The following is a 19,193-nucleotide window of genomic DNA, read 5'->3' as shown; positions in this document are numbered from 1 at the left end:
CCACACGTCCGCAACTCTGCACCTACCCGCGCCTGCGGGGCAATTCCTGCTCCCCAAACTCAGGATTTGCTGTGGGGCTGGGGACCAGTGAAGGACGCATGAAGTGCAGAGGACCCTCCGCAGGAAATGCGCCAGCGGAATGCTCTACTTCTTTCCCAGCCCGTCGCCCACACGCTTCCCGAACCTCGTGGGCGCCCAAAGGACCTGTTGGGCAGGGACCGGAGTCCGCGTTTCGTTCCCTTTTCCCCGCGGGGAGTTGGGGGGAGCGCGACCCCTCCTGCCCTGAGCGGTGGGCTCGCGTCCCGCGGCTCCCAAGTCCCGGGCTGAGCGCGGCGCGCGCCGCGGCGGTGGTTCCGCGGGGACCCGGCTCTCCCGGCTACGCGAGGGGTTTGCAGGCCGGGACCTGCCTTCCGAGGCTGGGAGAGCGTTACCGCCCGCTGATCTTCAGCAGCTCGACATGGGTGTCCTTGTTTCCCACGGTCGGGAGCGACCATTGCCTCCCCAGGCGCGCAGGGCCGCCGGCCACGGTCTGGCCGCCACGCTCCCAGCTCCTGGGGTCGCCCGCTCGAGGAGCCCGAGACCGCTTCACCAAGGGCAGCCTGGTGTCTTGGGGTCACACACGGACGAGGGTTAGGGAGTCCCGAAGGAATCGTACAAGAGTGGAAGTAAATGGTCGGTGGAAAGAAACAGAGGTGCGCAGAGGTGAAGCAGGAGACTGGTAGGAAGGGCACTGACTCTGGAGTCTATCTTGGGAGCAACGCCTAGAAGGGATGGGGGGCAGAGTTCAGCCTTTAAAACAATCACCACCACCTTTCTAACACACTGCGGGAAATTCTGTGAAGGCTTTTTAAAATAAATAAAAAACCCGGTTTAAAAAAAAAAAAAAAAAAGGAAGCAGAGGTTCATGACCGTATGTGCTCGCCCTTTAGAGGCCTAAGCGTCCTGCGTGTGAGCGACTTGGCAGATACTTGGGCCTGGAGCCACCCAACAGGTTTGCTGCCAGGATTACGATGGTCTGAACAGTATGAACCATCCTCTTTCTTACCATCAGCCAAGATCCTGTGCATAAAGCTGCCACTTCCAGTATTTTTTTCCCCACTCTCTAAATAGGAAAGGAGAATTCAACCAAGGGTTGTTGGTCAAATTCAAAAGCAGAGGTCAGGTTGGAGGCCTTCACTCCTAAGCTGAAGCAGGTGGAAACAAGGCTGGAGCTTTCCAACCTGCTTTGCAGATTAGAATCATTTGCAGTCTTAAATACAGGCCCTGGCAGATTCCAGACCAATCAAATTGGAATCTCTGGGACCTGGGCATGGGTATATTTGAAATCTTCCCAGGTGAATCTGTTACTCAGTGAGGTTGGAGAAAAACTACAGCAGATAGGAAACATTCATCAGGTTTCTGAAACTACAGATTGGACCCACTAGTGTTATTTGTTTGCTTTACTTGAGAAATATACTTAACAAATATTCCAGTGCTTTCCTTGGCCAAGCACTGTGCTAGGAGGAACAAACACGGCCTTGATCTCTGCTGCATGAAATTTACAGTAGAGGAAGAGATAGACATTAATTTGATAGTTATTTGATAAGTAAAATGTAAAATTGCAAGCATCTTAATGATAAGAAGAGGGCCACAGTGTAGCAAGAGCTTGAAAAATCTCCCAGCCTAGTAGGCGATAATCAAACCAGCAGAGTTTGTTTACTGTGTCCCTGTTTCTGCTCTTTGTGCTTTACATGTGTTGACTCATTTCTTCTTCACAACAGTCTCATGAGCTAGGTAGTGTTGTCCTTCTCATTCTCCAGAAAGGAAACAGGTCAAAGATGTAAATTTCTTGTAACATCAAGTTCAAGATCTTCTTGCCCCTTGGCACATTTCTCTGGCTAAATGAATTGCCTCTTAGATTCTAAGAGAGTCCTGTGATTTCTTAAATGCAAGTTTCTATCCTCAACACCGTTTATTTTAGAATTATCTAGAGTGGGGATGGCTTCTCTTTCGCCTCTTGATCTAGAGAAAAGCAAAACTGAGTGATGTTAAGTGGTCAGCTGCTGATAAGATATCCCCATGTACTTTGCAGGGGACCACCCCCCCACAAATGCTATGGACATGATTTGCTCACATCGCTCCATAAATGCAGCAGCGGGTCCTAGAAACGTTTCCCTAAGTGAAATGCTGCAGATATGTTCTTTGACTTTGGTAGAAGGTAAAACACAGAAGTGGGGTTAGGAGCTTAGCCATTCCACGAAGAGGGCCTGGAGAACAGTATGCAGTGAGAGGCCCACAGGAGGCCAACGTTGCCAGTTGTTTTCCTGGTAGTAGAGAATTTGCTTTCATAAAAATGATATATTAGAGAGAGAATTTATTTAGGAATGTAGCATTTTCCTGAAACATATGGCAGTCCTTTAAAGTAAAAAGTTCCTCATCTTTTTGAACTACCTTTCAATATTTCGTTACTCTAGGAAATAACTTTTTGTCTTTCCCATTGTCTTTAATGTTAAAAGGCAAAATTTCACTTAACACTTGTATGTATTCAGATTAATAATTGTATTAGTGTCCTATAATTGCTGTAACAAATTACTGCAAATTTAGTGGCTTAAAACAACAGAAATGTTTTCTCTCACAGTTTGGAGGCTAGAAGTCCAAAGTCACTATCACTGGACCAAAATTAAGATGTCAGCAAGGCTTCGATCCCTCTGGATGCTCTAAGGAATAATTTTTCCTTACCTCTTCTAGCTACTGGTGGCTGTTGGTATTCTTTGGCTACATCTTTCCAGTCTCTGCCTTTGTGGTCATATTGCCTTCTCTTCTGTCTGTCAGATCTCCCTCTGTTTCTTTTTTAAGAATGCTTGTGATTTCATTTAGAGCTCCCCTGGATAATCCAAGATAATCTCCCCATCCCAAGATCCTTAACTTCATCACATCTGCAAAGACTCTCTTCCCATATAAGGTAACATTTAGAGGTTCCAGGGATTGGGACCTGATATCTTTGGGTGCCATTATTCAGCCAAATTACAGTAACTATTTTTTATATTCAGACATTCTGCTCAGGAGGATTCTCAGAAGTCCATGAATGACATAAAGTAATAAACATCAGATTAATCCTGTTTGCAGATTCCATTAAAGTGAAAATGTCATATTTACCTTATTTTCTACTTTGCTCACAGGACATTTATTTGCACTCATCTTGTTCCAGTAAGAGCTCAGGGCAGTTTATACAGATATATGAAACACAGCAAGGTAATGTAAATTAGAAATAGATGAAAGAAAACAAACAAGGATAAGAACAGAAAATGAAGCAAGGAATGAGCTCTAGAAAAATGAATACAGTTATATCCTTTTTATTAATATTCCATGAAAACAAATTCTTGCTTTGTAAAAAGGCATGTTATTTTTTTTACAAAGCAGTAAAATAATCCCTTCTCTCCTAAATAGTAACAGGTCAAGTCTCTTATATTGTAGGGATCAGATTACCCAAGGAAAAAGATCTGTTTTCCACATTTCAGGCCACATAATCATAAACCTCAAACTGTGGAAGCTAGGTATTACACATTTTGATTAATGACTTTTGAAAATATTATGAAGAGCATTCTTAGTGTCTTCAAAGCTACCTTCTATTGTTTTATTTTCCCTCTAAATGTTTTAAAGTAATTAGTGATGTTTATATAAGATAGTCAATCATTTGCAACAAATCATGTACTATTATTGCAATTAAAATTCTTATAAAATGGAGTCATAACAAATCATAGATATTATAGTATATTGGAACCACAAATCATAGATATTATAGTATATTGGAACCTATTTTGAATTGCATTCCCTAATATACACCTTGTTTTTTTGATACTCTTGGTAGGCAGAATCTGAGAAGTTGCTTCAAAAAACTTATAAGCAAAAGAGTCCATTTTTCTGGCCAGTCATAAGATTTGGTACTTAGGGAGCTAAGTAAATAATAAATAAGTATTGATACTTTGACAAATAATGATTTGTCAAATAAATATTTCAACAAATATTTATTGATTACTACAGTAATAACAAATATTCGACAAGCACTTACTGTTGAGAGGTAGCAGGGGATAGTGGTTAAGGTTTCAGAATCAAGTCAAACTGCTTGTATTTTGATCCTACCATTGTCACTTATCATTAACATGACCCTGAAAAATGTATTTGATCTCTCTGGGCCTTGGTTTCCCCATACATAAAGTGAGGAAAACAATAACAGCTATCTCGTAGGATTGTAATGAGGATTTAACGAGTTAATATATGCAAAGTGCTTGAAACGGTACCTGACACTTCGTAAGTACTCTATAAACATTTGCTGATGTTTTTAGTAGCATGTGCCAAGAACTTTACATGCATTATCTTATTGAATCCTTTAATGACACCATGGGATAGATACTATTACTTTTTATTTATTTATTTATTTATTTATTTATTTATTTATTTATTTATTTATTTATTTATTTATTTATTTATTTATGGCTGTGTTGGGTCTTCGTTTCTGTGGGAGGGCTTTCTCTAGTTGCGGCAAGTGGGGGCCACTCTTCATCGCGGTGCGCGGGCCTTTCACTATCGCGGCCTCTCTTGTTGCGGAGCACAGGCTCCAGAGGCGCAGGCTCAGTAGTTGTGGCTCACGGGCCTAGTTGCTCCGCGGCATGTGAGATCTTCCCAGACCAGGGCTCGAACCCGTGTCCCCTGCATTGGCAGGCAGATTCTCAACCACTGCGCCACCAGGGAAGCCCGATACTATTACTTTTAACTCATTTTATAGACAGGGAAAACTGAAGGTCAGAAAAATTCAGTGAGGAAAGCAGAATTCAGGTGCAAGTCCATCTGAGTCCAGAGTGTAAGCTCCACCACTATACTACACCATTTCTCAGTATGTGATGGGCAGTATATGCCAACGGGAAGCAAAGATGTGTTTGATTGACATGGGTCATCTTTCCAGGGAGGGCAACCAAGAAGAGTCATTCCTATGGGTAACGGCACATAGAACTAACTAGATGATATATTTCCATCTCTTTGGGACTTTTTGAGTATTACAGTACTAATTAGAACTAATTCACATTGAGGGTGATAAAAACAGTAATACTGTATTTTTTTTTAAGTGCCAGATACCATGCTATTATGCACTTAAAAAAAATCATGTTATTACTAAATACAACAAAGTCAAGAGGAAGGTAATGTTATTTTCGTTTTACAGATGAAGAAACTAAATGACAGAGTAGTTACACAACTTCCTTTAATTCATAGATCTTGGATGTGTTGGAGCCCAGATTTGGAATCAGAGAGTTTGACTCCACACTTTGGGATTTTATTAATATTCTATACCATCTCCTTAAGTTGGTGTGTGTAAGTGGTCAGTGTGCAAAGTTAAAAATAATAGATTTTTCTTGACGTTCTGTATGGTCAAGGGGGTTTTAAAAGGGCAGAATTTAACCATGCTGTCCATTGCATATATGGGCAGCATCTAGGTCTGGGAATATGACCCAGAATTGCTGAGGTCTGCAAGAATTAGCCCCATATTATGGCAAGTTGGGGTAGGGGTGCTTATGTAGCAACAGCTTGCTGTTTTAGTTCTGTTTTCAAGATGGGAAATTCTGTAAAATCACAGGCTATGTGATTCTTAGAACCAGTACGGAATTTTATCAGCAGCTGTAAGGAAAAGCCAGTTCAAAGGTGGAATGGTTCAAATATGTTGTTCCACTTCGTGTTCATCTATATCTCGTAATCTCAGGGCTTTAAAATAAATAAAAGGCATAGGATCTACATGCTTGTCTCCAGAAAGTAGGGTCTGTACACTCTAGATGCCCGCTAAAAGGACTCATCTCAATGAATACCCAAAAAAGAAAGATTGTTATAGTCTTATGAGTATTATAATTACTTGTTTACTCCGATATGTTTTAATTTAACCATCTCCCAGCATGTTAGCACAATACCTACTTTAAGAAGGTACCTAGTGGAAAAAATTGTATCGTCAGAGGGTTTGTCCTTAAGCTACTGTAGGAATCTCTGTGTTAAATTTTTGTGGTCTAAAATGGCAATTGAAACAAACTTATGGTTACCAAGGGGGAAAGAGGGGGAAGGGATAAACTGGGAGATTGGGATTGACATATACACACTGCTATATATAAGATAGATAACTAATAAGGACCTATTGTATAGCACAGGGAACTCTTTTTAATACTCTGTAATGACCTATATAGGAAGAGAATCTAAAAAAGAGTGGATATATGTATATGTATAACTGATTCACTTTGCTGTACAGCAGAAACTAACACAACATTGTAAATCAACTCTACTCCAGTAAAAATTAATTTTTAAAAATGGCAGTTGAAGAAAAGAGGGTGGCAGTCCCAGGCATCAGCCTGGCTTGCTCTCCATGTATGTGGGCATTCATCATTACTGCAGTTTTGGAAGGTCCCCAGCAACACTTTGAAGCCACCTTTTAAACTTATGGAGTTAGGATGCAGTTAAGAACACGTAAAGGATGACCCCAATCTGTGGATTTTCCAGCCTGTCATTCTACTTTTCATTGAATATTTTAGAAATGAAGTGTAACTTATTTAAAATCTATGCATTAAATTAAGAATCATTATTCATGCACCAGGGAAGGCAGTAGGACATTTTAATGAATTTGAGTTGGCTAAATGAAAGCTTTGGGTCTTCAAGGAAAGATGAATTTTAAATAGTTTCTCACAGTGTGAGTCGTTTATAAGTGTTACATTTTGATGCAGAGGGTGTGAAATTCCCAGAATAAAACCACAAATCTCCAAGAGTACCCCTTCATCACCACCATATTGCTTCTTTCTCAAAAGACAGAAATCTGACACTTGACTATTTGTGCTATAGCCAAATGATGTACCACACGCTGAAAACGTGTGTATATGTTACACCTCATCTCCAGACTTATCCACGGTTATTTGCACCTTACACAAATTACATTTTCCCTGCTGTGTTTCTAAAACATAGAATCCTCCAAGCCCTTGGAAATTGCAAAATGCAATTTTCTTATAATTAGACACCTCTTTTGTCAATCAATAGCAAGAGCACCTTGTCAAGAATCCTGGAAGCAGAACTGATTCATTCAAAAGAAAAAGATAACTAGGGATTGGGGACGGTGAGAAGGGATCTCTTCAGATTTCTCAGTTTCAGAGCCTCTGGCTGTTGGATATTTGTTTGTTTGTTTTTCACTGATTTTCCCCCCTGCACATGAATGAGCTGAGAGTAGCAATAATGAGAGCAGAAAAGAAAATTGTTTATAAGTATTTCCAACATTAGGGATTTCAAAATGGATTCATTTCTACATGAAGACATCATGGAAAGATGGTTCCCTTACTTAAGAGTTAGGACAGGCCAGGAGGAAGTTGAAGTCTTTGGCCTCATTATTCCTCTTTTGATACCCCAGGTCTCCATCTGGAAATTTCAAGATATTCATTCTTCCTGCAAAGTTTATTTCAAGTGTTTGGAAGGTTCTTATAAGCACTCACCTATTTCTATTTTCCTCATTCCATGAAGGACATTACTGACAAGGAAAATATCTATTTATTGTGGGCCTACTGTGTGCCAGGCATGGTTGCAGTCATTTATGAGATGTCCCATCAAGTTCCCATAGTCCACTCTCAGTGACACTGTCCCTGAAAGAAGGAAGCTTATTCTGAGGATTAGGACTTGCGTTTTTTTCACTGTGACAGAGAATGTATACAGATAAGAGAGATAAGATGCATAGATACAATGTATAGAGATAAGAACACACATGCAGAAATTTTTTGAAATATATCTTGCTATTTTGATAAAATCTGCATGTGAAGATGTAAGGGGAGTGTATCCACCAGCCAGAAGGCAGGTGGTTACTTCATGGCAGTGCTCAACACATATGCTTTACAGATTCTCTTGCATGCAGGAGAAGGGCTGAGACCCAGGCCCCTCCTTTCGAGCAAGGGTTTTGGCCTCCACAAGGGAGAAAGTCCCTTGTACTTACAAATAAAAAATCCAATACGTTTGAAAAGCAAATCTTGTATTGGAAAAAAAAGGGAGGTCGGTTGAGTAACAGTAAAAAACAGCGGTAAAACACACATCTGAAAAGAGATTCAGATATACATTTAAAAAGAATTGGAATCACAATATTGCCCACACCACATTGACTTAAGTTCTTTGATTATGTATGTTATGGGGTTGCTGACTTCCCTCATTAAGAGAACTGGACAAATAATAGTGGTATTAGCACTAACATTTTATAATCTACTATCCCAAATCTTACAATTAGATACAAATATAACTTTTTTTGACCTTTGCTACTGTAGAGAAAAAACCCATTTATATTTAGTGTCATCCCACATGTTGTGTACTTACAGTTAAATATGCTTGTTTGCAGTGACCCAGGAATTCACAACATGTAAAAGTACAAAAACTACCTCCTGTAGAGATCTGATGTCAGGAAAAAAAGAACTTGATGCCAGTGTTTTGCTTGGCCCTCTCTTCCCCGATGACGCCCTGTGCCTGCCTCTGCAGAGTTGCCTTCCTCAGATTTTTGTCTGTTCTTCTTAGTCCTTCCTCAAGACTGAGGGAAAATAAATATTTTGGATTAATGTAATGGGACCTGTTATATATGGTGGAGTTATAATGGTCCCATGTAATTGCTTTGAATTTGGGTTCTCTTTGAGGAAAGAGAAAATTAGCTCTTTCTCTTTAAAAAAAAAAAAAAAATCCAGTGGTCAATCCTCCAACCGTCCCCATCTTAGTTGACCTACCAGCATCTCTTGGCACAGTTGTTCATTCCCTCCTCCCTGGAGCACTTTGTTCTCTTGGTTTCCAGGATGCCAAGCACTTTTCCCCCCTCCTTCTTCGCAAGCCCCTCCTCAGTTTCCTTTGCCTTCTATCTGCACTCGCTCTCTTGGTGAGCTCCTCGTGACTTGTGCTTTTAAATTCCATCCATACACCAACAGACCAACAACTCCCAAATTTATTTTCCCAGCCTGGACCTGGCCCCTCACCTTCAGCCTACTCACTTACTATGTCTGCATGAATGTCTAATAAAATCTTGAACTTAACATGTCTAACATTGAATTTCTGATCTTCTTCCTCTGAAATAACCCTAGTATCCCAATAGCTCCCAAAGTTATTGCCATCTCAGCTAATGGCAACTCCATTTCAAACATGGAAGCCCAAAACCTATCCCAGGAAAGGTTTTTGTTTTGGGGTCCCCCCCCATCATATCCATATCCCATTTCCAGTCTGTCATGCCAGCTCTACTTTCACAATATATTGAGAGCGGAATAGCTTCCCACCCTCTCAGCTGACCGTGCCTTGGTCCAGGCCACCATTATTTCTCACCTGAGTTTCTGCAGGAGTTTCCTAGCTGGTCTCCCTGCTTGGGCCCTGGCCTGTCTTCAGTCTATTCCCAACATAGTAACGAGAGTGATCATCTCAAAACAGGTAGTATCATGCCATTCCTCCCTTCAGAACTCTGCAGTAACTCCTCCTTTCACTAAGAATAAAGAGTAGGGTCCTTACTGTGGGCACAAGGGTGCTACGTGATTCCCCTTCCTCCTCGTTATTTCCCGACCTTATCTCCTAATGCTCTCCTTTGGAATTCCCTTTGCTGCTTCTTCAGAGCCTTTCAACTTACTAATCCTTCTGCCTCAGAAACTCTCCCTCAGCTACCTTCCTGGCTTGAGTCCTCATCCTCGTTTCCAGCCAGTGTTACCCTTAGTCCTGGCAACTGGGCCCCTGTTGTCAGGAGACAGTTCTCTGTCGGTCTCTCAAGTTTCTGCACAACTGGTCTTGTGAGCAAAGGCATTCACAGCTAATTTTCCCTTGACTCTCTTTTCAAGGAGGTTTTGCATAGCAGGCAGCCTTGGAAGACAGAGACTGTCTCCCTTAGGGGCAGGTAGATTTACCGTCCAAAATAATAAAGATCAGGACTCCCTCTGGACCCCATGTCATGCAGATTTGCTAGCAGCCCCTGTATAAAATCAGAGCATCCTAATGTCGGTGTTACTCTCGGAAACACGTCCCACTGTGTAATCAGGCAACACCTGGCCCTCAGCACGTCCCCTTGTGGAATTAGGGCTCAGGGAACTGGTGCAATGATGTTACTATGGCTACTGCTATTGTTGTGAGTAATACATTTTCTTTTTTCTGTGACCCAGGAGTCTTGTATCTTCTGCCAACATCTATGAAACTGGCAGGCTAATTTGTTTGCTTGCAAGTGGGGTGAAATCCAACACTTCACAATTCTTGACACCTTTCCTGAGCCATTAACTTTAGAGGACCCCATTTTAGCCTTCTGTGTGAGCCTTGTCTGGAATGAGTAGTCTATAGACCCACCTAGAACCTATGCCTCCTCTTCTAGACCGAGCTCTAGGTACCCGGGACTCCAGAATTCTCTGCCCAAACAGCCCTCAGCGTGTTACCAGGCTTGCCTGTGCCTTCCATGAGTAGACCATGCTGCCAGCGTGAACAGTCTTCATCCTGAGAGATGACGGAGCTGGCTGCGCTTGGAGTTGGCAGTGGGAGTCGCTTGGACATACAGGCTAGGGTACTGGTTGTCAAAGTGTGATCCCTTGACCAGCATCATGGGCTTCACCTGGGAACTTGTTAGAAATGCACATTCTTAAGCCCCGCTCTCCACCTACTGAATCAGAGACTTTGGAGGCGAGCCATCTGTGTTTTAAAATGCCCTCCCAATGATTCTGATGCACACTCTGTTGGAGAGTTCCGATGTAAACTCACTGGGCTAGGTTTCCCCATGCACGTGCACAGGAGCCCCTGTTTGTGCTTGTGATGGACAGACCTCTCGGTGACCCCCAGTGATGAATGATTTCCAGTTTTCATACCCCTGTATGATCCTTGCACCGAGATTTCAGGCAGGACCTGTGACTCGCTTCTAATAGCATGTGACAGACATGATGGGATGTTATCCTCTGATTATGTTACTTTAATAATACTCTGCCTTAGCAGACTGGAGTTGAGACTGTCCTGGTGGGTTGATGAAGGGAGCAGCTGTGTTAGACGAGCTCACGTGACCAGGAACTTTGGGCAGCTTCTAGAAACTGGGTGTTTTCTAGGACCTGAGGAAGGCAGCCAAACCTAAGGCCTTCTGCTCTGTAGATGCCAGGAAATTATTCTGCCAACAACCTGAGTGAGACTTGAAGTGGATTCTCCCCAGTCAAACTTCTAGATGAGAGCGCTGGGCTTCCCTGGTGGCGCAGTGGTTAAGAATCCGCCTGCCAGTGCAGGGGACACGGGTTCGAGCCCTGGTCCGGGAAGATCCCACATGCCGCAGAGCAGCTAAGCCCGTGCGCCACAACTACTGAGCCTGTGCTCTAGAGCCCGCGAGCCACAACTACTGAAGCCTGCGCTCTAGAGCCCGTGCTCCACAACAAGAGAGGCCACCGCAATGAGAAGCCCGCGCACCGCAACGAAGAGTAGCCCCTGCTCGCCGCAACTAGAGAAAGCCCACGCGCAGCAACGAAGACCCAATGCAGCCAAAAATAAATAAATAAATAAATAAATTTAAAAAAAAAGGAGAGTGCAGTGTGGCTGACACCTGGGTTACAGCTTACTGCCCTGTGAGACCCTGAAAGAGGACCCAGCCAAGCTGTGCCCAGGTTTCTGACCCACAGAAGCTCAGAGATAATAGAAGCGTGTCATTTGAAGCAGCTGACTTCATGGTAACATGCATGTGGCAGTTGGTAGCTAACATGGTGCAGGGTGTCTGTGGGAAGAAAGGACAGGCTGTGTGCCTCCTTTGCGCTCTTGCCGTGGGCCCTGCAAAGGTTAGTGATGATCGTGTCGTGGCCTCTCTACATAACACTTCACCCTACACCCTCACCACTCACGCGCACAGAGACACTTACTATTGATATTTCCCTAACCTGCTTTCCGTTTCTCTTTTTAGCTGCTATTCCCCTTCTCACACACTATATATTTTACCTAATGTGTTTTTTTTTCCTTGGCTTTTCCTACCCCTCCTAAAAGTATGTTCCCTGAGGCCAAAATATTTTACTGTGTTCGTCACTGCTCAATCTCCAATACCTAGAGCTTACACATAATAGGGATTCAATCAATATTTATTAAATGAATGAAGCAAGCTACAATCTTTTTGAGGGTCTACTGGTTCCTTGTTAATGCTCCACTGAAATCAACTGGCTCTTTCTACTGACTTAGCTCAGTATTGGATAATTGCATGAATTGTAAAAAATGAATGTGAAGAAAATAGTTTGAAGCATAGTAGTTAAATAAATGAAAAAATGTGTTCCATTCCCTGTGACTTCCCCCATAAAAAGAACAAACTGACCCTGGGTTTGCCATTCTTGCAAGACCAGAGTCCATCTACCAGTATCACCATGAAATGTAACCCTTACTTTCTATCAGCAGGCCTCTTCTTTTTCTGTGGCAGACTGGCGGCTGTGCAGTCGGTTTGTAGATGTGATCATGTGCTCACAGAAGGAATCCAGGAGGAAGAGAGAGTCCAGCTTCCCCACTGGTCTGTGCCCCATTTTCTTCTCTCCCTTCCCTTAATTACCAGGCTGTGCCAGCTCAGTCATTTGCCCCAAAGGACTCTCTACTTTGAGTCAGGCACATGGTCCAAAGGATATCTATAGAGAGCCCTGGCTGTTTTCCCCAATATAAATCTACATTTTTCCCTGGGTAGATGCTTTCTGTTGTTTCTGTCATCTGTCTCTTGATCAAACCCTTTTGGGAGGCAATCTGATGTAGAGAGAGGGCACTGGCCTGGGAGCCCGGAGACTTGTGTCTGGTCTCGGCTTTGTCATCATTATGACTCACCTCTCAGGTCTGTTTGCTCACCTCTTACCTGAGGAGTTGGATCAGATGTCCTTTGAGGTCCTGACTAGCTCGTTCTTGAAAGGCTCATTCAAGTTCTTTTATCCGTGTTGCTTTCTAAAAACAAAAAAGATGTGTATGTATCTGTGTATGTATATATGTACACATACAAATGTGTGTGTATGTTTATATATATAAAGCTGCTGTTCCTATATATATAAAACAACCATAATGGAACTATGCTTGCTTCCATTTCTATATGGAAAGTTTGCGGTCAAGTTAGGTATTTTCATTTCCTAACGTAATTCCTAAGATTTTAGTCTGGATGCTGGTACTTCTCATTTAGAGATTGACTGTACACCCACATAAGCTGTTTCTCCAGGCTGAGAAGATGAGTGCGGTCATGTGGGGAGAAGTCAGGAGGAAGAAATAGAAGAAAGATAAAGGTTCTGTCAGATAAAGGGACTCTAGCCTAGTGGTGGAGAGCACAGATGTTGTCACAGAGATTTGGATTCGTGTCCCAGTTCAGTCATTTTTTGGTTGTGTGACCTTTAACTTAACCAAGTCTCAGTTTGGTCATCTGCGAAACGGTGAGAGTTGTGGCCACCCAGTGGGTTTGGTGGTGACTGAGGGAGATGATGCCCGGGAAGCACTTGGGATGGTGCTTGGGTACTATTACGGTAATTAAAAGGAAAGGTGAGATTTATTTATTAAACAAATGTCATTTCTTTGTGAGCTTACCACCCTATTTTTATTGAAGCAGTTAGGTGTCAAGTTACTATGTTTAATGCATTCTTTTATCAGAAAATTCTTTCGATGTGGTACACCACCTACCACACGATTAAATACAGCTCTCTGGAGCTAAGGAAAGATGAGTAGGTTGAAGATAGAAATAAGTATATAAGTTGATGGAATTTGGACATCTGGCCAGCATGCGAAGTTCTTTTCTGAAGTATAAATTTTACCTACTAAAGCACACTGCAATTTTGCTAACAAGAGGATATTTTATTTAATTTTTATTTTTATAAATTTATTTATTTATTTTTGGCTGCGTTGGGTCTTCGTTGCTGGTGCGGGCTTTCTCTAGTTGCAGTGAGTGGGGGCTACTCTTCGTTGTGGTGCGCAGGCTTCTCGTGGTGGCTTCTCTTGTTGTGGAGCACGGGCTCTAGGTGCGCGGGCTTCAGTAGTTGTGGCACATGGGCTCAGTAGTTGTGGCTCGCGGGCTTAGTAGTTGTGGCTCGTGGGCTCTAGAGTGCAGGCTCAGTAGTTGTGGTGCACTGGCTTAGTTGCTCCACAGCATGTGGGATCTTCCCGGACCAGGGCTCGAAGCCATGTCCCCTGTATTGGCAGGCGGATTCTTAACCACTGTGCCCCCAGGGAAGTCCCAAGAGGATATTTTAAATGATTGCTCTTTGGGTCCTTCTTTATTTACTTGGGTAAAAGCTTAGAGATATGCAGGCATAACAAAGCAATGTTCATCATTTGGACACGTTTTGAGGACGAACAGGTTAAACTTTTTGCTTTCATTTCCATTGCTTCTCTCATAATAATTTAATAAATCATCGGGGTGGTGGGGAGCGCCGGCAGTGCTCATCTTTTCAGTTAGCTGATCTTATTTCTGATCTTCCGTGGCTTGGATGTTGATTATTACAGTGCAGCCTTGCTGAAGGAATGCAGAGCCCGTGGAGCAAGGTGTGTGTTCTGGATGGCAGGCCTTTGAAGATCCCGGTTTCTGTTGCTTAGCAGCATGCTTGAGATTTCTGAGTATTCTGTAAAGCTCTTAATGACAAATGCAGATTTCTGCTCTTGCTATTTCAGATGTTTCAAAAAATAAGTAATGCACAAATGAAAGCTATTTATGTATAAATTTAAATATATAAAACCCCATCACAATCTATTCCCTTTACTTTACCTTCTTTTTCTTCATAGCACTATGGCATGTTATATTATGCATAACTGTTTGTCTTCATTTTCTCCCAACTATCATTTAAACTCCTTGAGGGCAGGGGCTTTGTCTCCTTTATTACCATATCCCCAGTGTCCAGAACAATGACTGGTCCATGGAAAGCACTCTGTAAATATTTGTGGAGGAAACGAATGAATGAATGAATAGTACTGAGTGGATAATGTCTTATATAACCCCGGCAGGGTGTAATAAGGGATGAACATTTCAACTTTTATAAGAAATGAATAGTTTTTAAAATTTTTTATTATAACTTCTCATGAAAGCTCTCCAAATTAAAGAAGTGCTAGAGTGATAGTAAGAATTCTCAGTATTCTTTCATTGTCACAGAATGTTTCCAAGATTGAAATGCTGAAGAAGATATTAAGCTTAGGTGTTGGGGAATGTCGACATAAAAATAGAAGCTGGGGTAGAACTAAGTTGCTCCTCTTAAGAAAACGAGAGTGAGAGGGCTGTGGAGAGGGTAAGGGAGAAATATGGGAAGCAAGGAGGGAAGGACCCACAAAGAGTGAGCCTTAGCAGGACAAAAAGAAATACAGCAGGAGAGAAGAAGAGATGCCTGGAGGCTGTGGAGAGAAACTTAGGACAAGAGATGCTTCTAATGGTGCTTTCCCAGGAAATGCTATCATCACCTCTTAGTTTCCCCTGTGATATCTTTATTCAATATAGAATTTCACATTTTTTTTCATAGAGTTTTGTTCGTGAGACAGCTCAAAAGAGAAGCGGTCATTGGACACCTGATGTATATTTTCCAAACAAAGAAATAGATATTCAGTTTCTCCCAATCTCCATTAAGCAAATACTGAGCAAATACTTAATAGTCTTCAGTATGAGATGTGCAAATGAACCGTGTGCTTTGGGTGCCCAGGTTTTTCTGACTGTCCTGGGGCGGAGGGTCCAACAGGGCAGAGGAGGGACGAGAAGGAGAGACTGCAGCCCAGTCCCGTGGGGATGCTTTACCCGAGCAGCTGATTTTCAGTGCAGTCGAAAACCTCGGATCAGCAAACCTGTTCAAACTATTTTAACTGGACAAATGAAAATCTCATTTATAGAAATAAAAGCTACAATAATTTGGTAGCATTTTCTTCTGTAATGTGCATGTGACCTGCTCTGCTTTCTATTTTGTAGAGATTTATGAGAAAATATGTCCATATTCTTATGTCCACTATTCTGCATGTTGCAAGAAGTTACTGAACTTGAAAAACACTTATTGCCTTCCCTGAATGTGCCACCTCCCCCAAGTCTGTGCTGATAACCTGTGAGGGTTTGAAATATTGATGAATATGAGTCCATTTTTCTCCCATTTTCACTGACCTTTCACTGGAGAGTATTTTTAGCTTTGCTAAATTTGAGAATTTAGGGAAGAGGAAATCTCTTACAGAAATATCAGATTATGTGGGTATTCTTTCTGTTTCATAGAACTCAAGATGAATTCTGTAAAATGAATACTTGAATCATGATTAGCCTTTATACTAATAAAGTAGTACAGTATAAGGTCATTTTAAAATAAGCTCCCAAGAAATAACTGTGTAATGTAAAAGCATATCCTTCTTCCAAAATCTAATCTTAATACAAATAGATGTATTAATTTTGATAATCAAGTGTTTGTTTAGGTCCTGTGTAAATACTACCATTGTGCTATTAAAATATCTCTGGCATCCTAGCAGATACAGTAAAGGCTGCTACTAACACATTAGCTTTTTGAGCTATGAGATGTATTCATCAACACACTGGTGAAGTGCTCTCTTGACCGCACTGGATAGCTTGCTCATCATTGGACATTTTCCTGTCCCTTCATTTTCCAAGCCCACTTTCTACTTTCCCATGTTAGACCCTTCGCTCAGGTGGTTTTGTCCACCTGGAATGCTGGTTCCTCTCATTTCAACTTGTCAGATCCCATCCAGCTACTAATGAACTTCCGATCTTCTCCCTGGAGGTAATCCCCCTCTTCTGTCAACTTCCATGGCATTTGGAATCTGTTTTATGTCCTTAAGGAGCAGCATCATAATTTAGAGTTGGGAGGGATTCATAAATGATCTCATGCAGTCTCCTCATTTTGTGGATGAAAACATTCCAAGAGATCTGGGGTGGGGATGGGGGTGTTGACCCAGGCTAGTTTCTTATAAGTGGAGACACTAGAACAGAACACGGGTTTCCTTCCTGCCTCGCAGCCCTGTGATCCTGTCACGTGCAGCCTTCCACCCTCTGCAGCACATTGTGGTGATTTGTTCCTATGTCTTGTTGAAAAGACTATTTGGAGGTTTATTTTTTCATTTAAACATTAACATTTTATTCATCACAGTCAGATTCAGAAAACTTACACTCTTAAGTTGAGCTTGCAAATCTTATTCTATTTATAAAATTAGCAAATGCTAATAATTACTCTTAAAGGAACTTTGAATAGTATGACAGTCAAATAGTATGATGTACAAATTTAGCTGATACAGTCAATTTCACGTTTGAGTACTTCAGTTTTCTAGTTGACATCCTTCCCAATTACTTAAATCTTGTAAATCTAAAAATTAAATATGTAAATATAGTAAATCTAAAATCCTCTTGAATGTTCTAATATTACTTACAAATTTAGTAAGATTTCCACTTAAAAATCACATTTAAATCAATTTCCTAATTAAACACTTAAAATTCTAATTCTAAACCTGATCGTCTCTCAATAGACGAAATTCTCTCAAACATAATATAAAATACCAAATACTCAGATGTCTTCCCACAAGTACCCCAGTTCTGTGGCTTTGGTTTTATTCATTTTTTCATTCATTCATTTCTTTGTGCAATAATTATCTAAAATATTTACACCTGAAACTAATATAATGTTATAAACCTATTTTACCTCAATAAAAAAAAGAAATCTAAAAAATAAGTGAATAAATAAATAAAATATCTATGTGCCAAGACATTGTTCTAGACTCCAGAAAAACACAAGCAAACAAAATGAAAATTTCTGCCCTCAGGAAGTTCATATTCTAGGGAAGAGGCAAATAGTAAACAACATAAATTAATTGAAGATGTAGTATACTAGTTGTTGGTCAGTGCTAAAGAAAACAGTAAAGTGATGAAGGTGGTGGGTGGAGTGATGGTTGTAGATGATTCTGCCTCTCTCTGGGATTGATAACTCTGCACAGAGCCTTTAACTGAGCTTACTTTCCAGAAGAGAGACGTGGCTTTCTGGGTACACTTGAAGTTGCACAAGGAGAAGAGATTTGGGTTGGGACGCTGCCTGCATTCCCACTGGTGACCCTGGTGAATACTCTGAACTTATAATTGCTGTGTCCACAACTCCGTGAATTCTAAAGGGAAACCTGCAGCCCCACATCACTTGATTGGATTTCGTTATTTCTTTGCCTCTTACAAAATATAAACATTATTTTCACCCAACCTTAAAGACCTTTGATGTGCCTCTGAAATCCTTCATATTCTTCAGACCGCTCAATCTTAACAGACGTACCTGACTGCATTCCAGGCATCCTTCATGGTTCTCTCCTGCAATTTGGACACAGCTTCCCCAGTCGCTTGCCTGATCAACTTTAACTCTCCAGGCAACAGTGAACTTCAAGAGGAAAAACACTGTGCCTTAGCTCTGTTCCGTTTCTCATTTATCACTGTGTTCTATAGAACACAGAGGATTACCCAAGTAGACCCTTAGAACACAGAGGATTACCCAAGTAGACCCTGTTGCTTAACGCAGTAAGTATAGCGCTGCTCAAAGAAAGACAGGGTAGTCCCACTCAGCCTCCGGGGTGAAGGCAATTGCTCAGCGGCTGGACTCCCTGAAGTGTGAATAAGAATTATAATAATCCCCACAAGCCTCAAAGACCTTTGTTAACTAAGAACCACTATAGGAATGCTAATTTTCCATGGTATTCGTGGTTGAATGTTTATTTTGTAAATCCCTCAAAGCACTTCACAAGCAGATCGTCTTTTTCCCTTTCTATTTAGGCTTTAGGATAATGCGAGTTGTACTATTGTTTTGTTTTTACAATGCTGATAATTTTATTGTATCTGGTATATATTTAAGGCACAAGTTTTTTTCCACAGGATAGCTTCAATGTGGCAGAATGATCTTTCATTTCTTTCTTTTCAGTGGTACTAACTTCTTTTTTCTAGTCCTTCAATTTACTTACTCTGAATGCCAGCGATCTTTTTTTGGACAGAAATGCTGAGAAGGCAGCTCTTATTTGAAGTGAGTCTTTTCTGCTCTCGTGCACGATAGCATTGTTTGAGCATTCTAAGAAAAAATCGGAAATGGTTTTTAAGAGGGCTGTGTTGCTCTGGGGAGCAGCTTCTTAGAGGCAATCTGGTTAAGGGAGAGTGTTGAAAGCCGTTTCAACAAGGAAAGTCACTTTCTACCTGGTGTCTGAGTGCACCTGAATCCACCACCAGGCAGAACTCTGATACCATCCTGATACTACCTTTTCATTACCTCTAATCCATA

The 19,193-nt window shown here is 41.5% G+C and overlaps 1 protein-coding gene across 3 annotated transcripts in view; it reads left to right on the top strand.

The window, feature by feature from the left end:
- Positions 1–19,193, top strand: part of TPD52L1 (TPD52 like 1) — a 98,174-nt gene that overhangs the window by 304 nt on the left and 78,677 nt on the right. The window lies entirely within an intron of this gene.

Source organism: Eubalaena glacialis, chromosome 12 (assembly GCF_028564815.1).
Source record: "Eubalaena glacialis isolate mEubGla1 chromosome 12, mEubGla1.1.hap2.+ XY, whole genome shotgun sequence".
NCBI classification, from domain to species: Eukaryota; Metazoa; Chordata; class Mammalia; order Artiodactyla; family Balaenidae; genus Eubalaena; species Eubalaena glacialis.
This window is presented reverse-complemented; position numbering and strand designations above follow the sequence as displayed.